Consider the following 6,000-nt stretch of genomic DNA (forward strand, 5'->3'; position numbering starts at 1 on the left):
CCTAATTGGCTACACTGGGCCTGCTGACTGTGATGTAGAGGGTCAAAGTTGACCCTCAGTGCATTATGGGGCGAACCGAACTTCTTCCGCAAAAGGTTCGCGTGCGGTACCCGCACGCGAACCACCTACGTTCGCGCGAACCACGTTCGCCGGCGAACCGTTCGGCCCAACTCTAATTGTGATAGGGACAAAATTTAAATGGTGTCATAACCGAGACAAATGGGCAAATAAAATACATAGGTTTTAATTATGGTAGCATGGATTATTTTAGAGCTATAATGGGTGAAAACTGAGAAATCGTGAATTTTTTTCCATTTTATTCTTATTAATTCTGTTAAAATGCATTTATAAAAAAAATAATTCTTAGCAACATGTACCACCCAAAGAAAGCCTAATTAGTGGTGGAAGAAACAAGATATAGATCAATACATTGTGCTAAGTAGTGATAAAGTTATTAGCGAATGAATGGGAGGTGAAAATTGCTCTGATGCATAAGGTGAAAAATCCCCGCGGGATGAAATGGTTAATCCATCTTTAATGCCAATGAACAAATAAGGTAAAGTTCTAAGCATTCTATTCTCTGATTTGTAGTCCAACAACACTTGGGGGGTGTATGGTAGTTGTGAGCCTTAAAGTTTAGAATACTTTGTAATTAACTTGTATTTTCCTTTTTTTTTAGTCTTTGAATTGTCCTGTCTATCTGCACTTCTAATTAATCTCTCCACTCTCCTGTGCAAACAGAACTTTTCAGAGAACTTCAATTAGCACCAGCACTTTGGTCAACACCTTTAATCATGGCATTGCTCTTGTTGAGAGATTCAGATCAATACATGCAATCAAAGGAGATTTAATTCTTTTCCAGTCTAAATCTAATAATGCATAGTGCTGGGAATTTCTTTCTAGCAAAGTGACCGAGGTTCAGCCATCCAACCTGATGAAGAGTGGGAGGACAGACGATGCAAATTGGTTCTTGGATGTTGTAGCATCTCTGATGCTTTTCTCCCATCTGTCAGAGAAGCTGGAACATAATTAGAAAAAGCTGAAGCATAACAACAAGCATGCAGGGCATTGTACGGAAATGTTCCACACATGATAATTTGATGGCTCACATGCCTCGTGCATAACTTCTACAAAATACATGATCATTATCATTGACATTTCAAAGATTTCTGGAGAGCTGATAAATACCGAAAAAGTACCACACTGACATGCCACGCTCCTAGCAACAGCCCAGGATAATCACCTCCACTTACACCTACACTGAGTTCATACAGTACATATATATATATATATATATATATATATATATATATATATATATATATATATATATATATATATATAGTATATGTTATATTATTTTATTTTTTTACAGCCAGCTTGATACTGTGGGTCCTCCTTCTGCCACCAGGACAACAGAATAGCTCTGACCCATCAAGGCATGGAATTCACAAGAACTTTGAGGGTGATGTGTGAAATTAGCAGCAGGTTCTTTAACCAACACAGTACTACATCCAGCAGGTGGTGCTGCGGCTCTGACTGGACGTAGATTCAACGTCACAATGAATTGTGTGTCTCCCCTGTTACCGCCGATCTTGCTTCTCTGCACTCGCTGCAATTCGTTTACGGCAGAGCTCTGTAAGCAGGTCAGGGGCCGCTTTCATTGGCTCTTGGCTGCGTGATCACATATAGCCAATCACATTGGCTCCCATTGATAGACAGCGTCAGGAGCCAACGAAAGTGGTTCCTGACCAGCTGTCAACACACTGCCATCATAGAGACGCCAGAGAGAGGAGCCTGCGGTGATGGGGCAGCGGCATGACCGGCGAGAGCGTATGTGCGACGATTCTTCGTTAGGCGGATTTTTATCGTACCAGCAGTCTCTGGTACTTAAGGGGGCAGAGACTGCTGATATGGAAGTGGTTAAAGGATAGCTTGGTCCTAAATCAATCCTCTAATTGAAGGCCTGTGTGTGTGGGAAGGTGTGCATAGGCTTACTGCACCTTCCATGGCCCAGCGTCTGACTCCATTCTCAAGTTCTGTCTCTCGTTGTGAGGGTCCTGGTCGGCACAGTCGGTGCCCTCTGAGCCAGACATACCTGCCAGCTCCTGTGCTGACAAATAATGCTGCCTAGTCCTGTTGTCCTCCAGGCCGTGCGACTCCACACATGCACAGCGGTCTAGGGTGGAGCTTGCGTGTGCCGGGTACGTCTCGGTGCAGGAGTGCATGTGTACAGCACTCTGGGTCCCAGTCTAGCGCGGCCACAAGGCACCCAAGAGGATATACTGTATATCCAGGCCAGAGGGCACCAACCATGCGGCTTTACACTTGAACACTTAAGGTGTGTGTTTGCGTTGTCATGCACACCGCAACACAGCCACCAACCTTTTTAAAAGGTATGCATTGCTCATTGACTTACTTTACTGTGGAGGTCCACCGATAATGTGCTGTTGATTTAGTGGCGGACCGGCCACTTCCTTTGCAATGCAACACGGTAAGTTTGCTAGGTCTCATTGCCTTGCCATTGCGTTACCCTATGTGTTAATATATTTAATATTAAATTCCACTGTAAGAACGCTTCTACTGTCTAGATGCTTATAAAGGTATTAAACAGATAAAGAGACAAAAGGATAAGGTGAGATACTGTAGCACATAAAAGAAATTCGATGAATAAAGGCCATTGTTTCCGACATTACTGTCTCCCGTAAGCTGTGGGGACAGACTTGCCTATTACCGATTCAAATTTTTTAGGAGGATAAAATCTGTAGACGACAATGGTACAAAGAAATAGCTTCATTGACTCTGGCAATGAGCGGAACGCTTTATAGATCTCCTGTTCAACTTTAGAGTCCTTTCAGCGTCTGATCTTGATGTATCACCCATGAAAAGAAAAGCAGAATCAGCTTTCTAGATCCTGATAAAATCTTTTTATTTTATATATTTTTTCCCCCAAGAACGAGAGTGCTGGGACCAGTAGTAAAATAAATGAGATTTTTGAAGTTTAGCTTTTGTATTCCTTCAAGGCCGAACGTTGAATCTGGCAGCTTTAGAAGGAAATGCTGTTCTCAACTTTTAGCTACAGAACATTTTTTATTTCAATAGTCAGGGAAATGTGATGATGCAGAGCGAGGATGTATATATTATGTCTCCATTCCTGAGTTAAAGGCACTCGGCAGGAAAATCCAATAAATTATCCCACAAGGGGAAGTAAATATGATCGGAATGTAGCATTCTTCCAATGCCATCTCCGTATAGTATGCGAGAGTTAGGGATGCTCCTTTGGGTTCCGCGGAATTGAAATGTACACATTTCCGATCAGAAATCGGAATTCATCGGACATCCGAATTACCGCAACTCTGTATATTTAGCCCAATCACAGAACTCACAAGCATTGGACCAATCTGAGAATGCAGAATTGTATCACAAAAATCGGATTACTGCAGTAATTTTAGAACAATCACAAGATTTCAAGATTTTCTGGATTTCCAATTTCCATTTTTTTTTTTTTTGCACTCTCTGATGCAAAAAATGACAAATAAAATACTTCCTGGAAATCAGAAAATCGGCATTGGCGAAAATCGGAATCTCCACGGAGTCGGAAATGGGGTTTTCTGACGATCCCTAGCGAGAGTGTCTTCCTACTGAAAGGAGACTTAATTCTGGGACTGCAAATTCAAAAATGAACTTCCGCACACTCATGCTAATCCCCATGCGAATCCATTCATAAAAATTATGCAGCAAGCTAAAGTTAAAAGCTGGGATCTTCGTTACAAGAATGTGTATGTGTCCTAACTCTGGCCCTGTAACATGCATAGCACAAACATGCACGCATTCAGTGCATCAAAAGCTATCTAGGGAATAGGAGCACATATCCATAACGTCCTCCCTGAGACAGATAGTGCATCTAACTAATAATGCAAGGGAGCTGCTAGTACCTACATATGTACCATGCGAACACACCAGTAAGCTGTGTGTGTGTTAAGATCACTAATAGGGGAAGAGGCAGAGCACTAGATAAAATCCTAGCCACAAAGGATCAAATACAGTTAAAAAAACACACAAAATCCAGGCTCCTACACGGTGTATGTGATTACGCAATAGATTTTATTCTTGTAACGAAGATCCCAGCTTTTAACTTAGCTGCAGGGACAGCATTGATTGCTGCATAATTTTTATGAATGGATTTGCATGAGGATTTGCAAGAGTGTGCGGAAGTTCATTTTTGAATTTGCTGTTTTACTTGCCACTAGAGATGGCCCGAACGGCCTGTCACGCGGGGGACTCTTAATGTTCACAACCCTTTCTTTGCCTCTTGTTCATGACCCTCATGGCCTTGGGGCCCATCTTACAAGGCCATCAGGATTTTCACACCCATAACAAGTGTAGCTACAAAAACTTCTGATCTGGGAGTTTTTTTTTAAAGGGAACCGGAACTGAACACAATTATTTAAAATAAACACATGACGTACCTGCAAATGAATATTACAAACTTAGCTTGCCGTCAGTTCCTCTCAGTAGCTCACCATTTTCTTCTTACAACGATTCCTTCCAGTACTGCAAAATTTTGTCAGAACTGAAATATATCAGTTGCAGTCAGTTATATATCAGTTGCTGTCAGTTATATCTGGAAGGACAACTGATAAGCAAGGTAATGTCATGTTTCCCTATGGCTCAAGTTGGCGACATTACAGTTTAAAGGCTCATACACACGCTCAACAAAAGTCTTTTAAATGCACAATTATCAAACAACTTTTGTTGTCGAAACAAACCAAAAAAAGTAGTTTGCTATTGTTCAACAGTTGGATTGACTTGATCTGCGTCTTATCAGTTGTTTGAACAGTAGCAAACAACTTTTTTGGTTTGTTTCAAGAACAAAAGTAGTTTGATAACAGTGTGCTGACCTGAAAGCTGTTACAGGGTAATGGCCATTTTAAAAATGGAGGAAGAAGAATTCCGTTGATCAGTGGACAAACAGGACAAGGCAGAGGAGACAGAGATTGATGAGTAGACTAGACAGGAGGTAAGTAGGATGTGTGTATGTTGATTTTGACTATTAATTTTCAGTTCAGGTTTGCTGTAAAAAAAAAAGTGTTTAGTTTAAAAAACAAAACAGTTCACTCATAAACTTAATTGCACTTATCAATTTGTTTCCCTATTTTTCAAAAGATGACTGTGGCACTTCCCACCAGGGATGTACACTGGGCCATTTTTAGGCGTAGACAAAGCAAGCACATGCTTAGGACGACAGCTGAAGGAGGGGGCACCACAGAGCTTAGCATATTATCAGCACAGCCAAATTACATTTTAACAGGCTTTGGGGTAGAGGGCAATGGATAAGTGCACTGAGAGCAATGGATAAGTGCACTTTAATTTATAAATGCACTTACCCTTTAAGTTACTGTGACATTTTAGATACATAAACCGGCTCGGAGTAATTTTCCAAGGTAAAAAGGACTGGTATCATTATGTCATATAAAAGTGTTTATAAGTGCAGTAAAAGTCAGAGCAGATTAGGTTTTTATAAGGTTGATTATTGAGCATTTCATAGGTAATTGAATAACCAAGGCTGCTTAATGTTTCATGAGCATCTGCGTCTAATGACAGAACATCACAGGGAATAACGTGTGCCCCCATATTTTATTTATTTCTGTTAGTTCTAATAAAGCCGTGCAAAGCCAAAGAAAATGTCAAAAGCCTATATTTATTTTTAGTGTTTAAAGAGACTGTAGAGCCTGAAATGACATTTTCATGTCTTATCCTATTGTCACATAAAACTAATCACCTGCAGGCTCTGTTACTCCCAAAACCTCCCTGAGCCACATTGCCACCGGCTGCCTTCTGTTAGAGATTTAACATTATTACCTTAAACTGCAGTATAGTAAAACAACCCCTAATATGTCACTGTGTGTAAAATGTGATGATGATGATCTTTATGGGACTGTTATTTCCTGTATACTCACTCTGGGATCTTCTCTGTTCTAAGTAAGCTGCATTACCTGA

Source organism: Hyperolius riggenbachi, chromosome 4, assembly GCF_040937935.1.
Source record: "Hyperolius riggenbachi isolate aHypRig1 chromosome 4, aHypRig1.pri, whole genome shotgun sequence".
NCBI lineage: Eukaryota > Metazoa > Chordata > Amphibia > Anura > Hyperoliidae > Hyperolius > Hyperolius riggenbachi.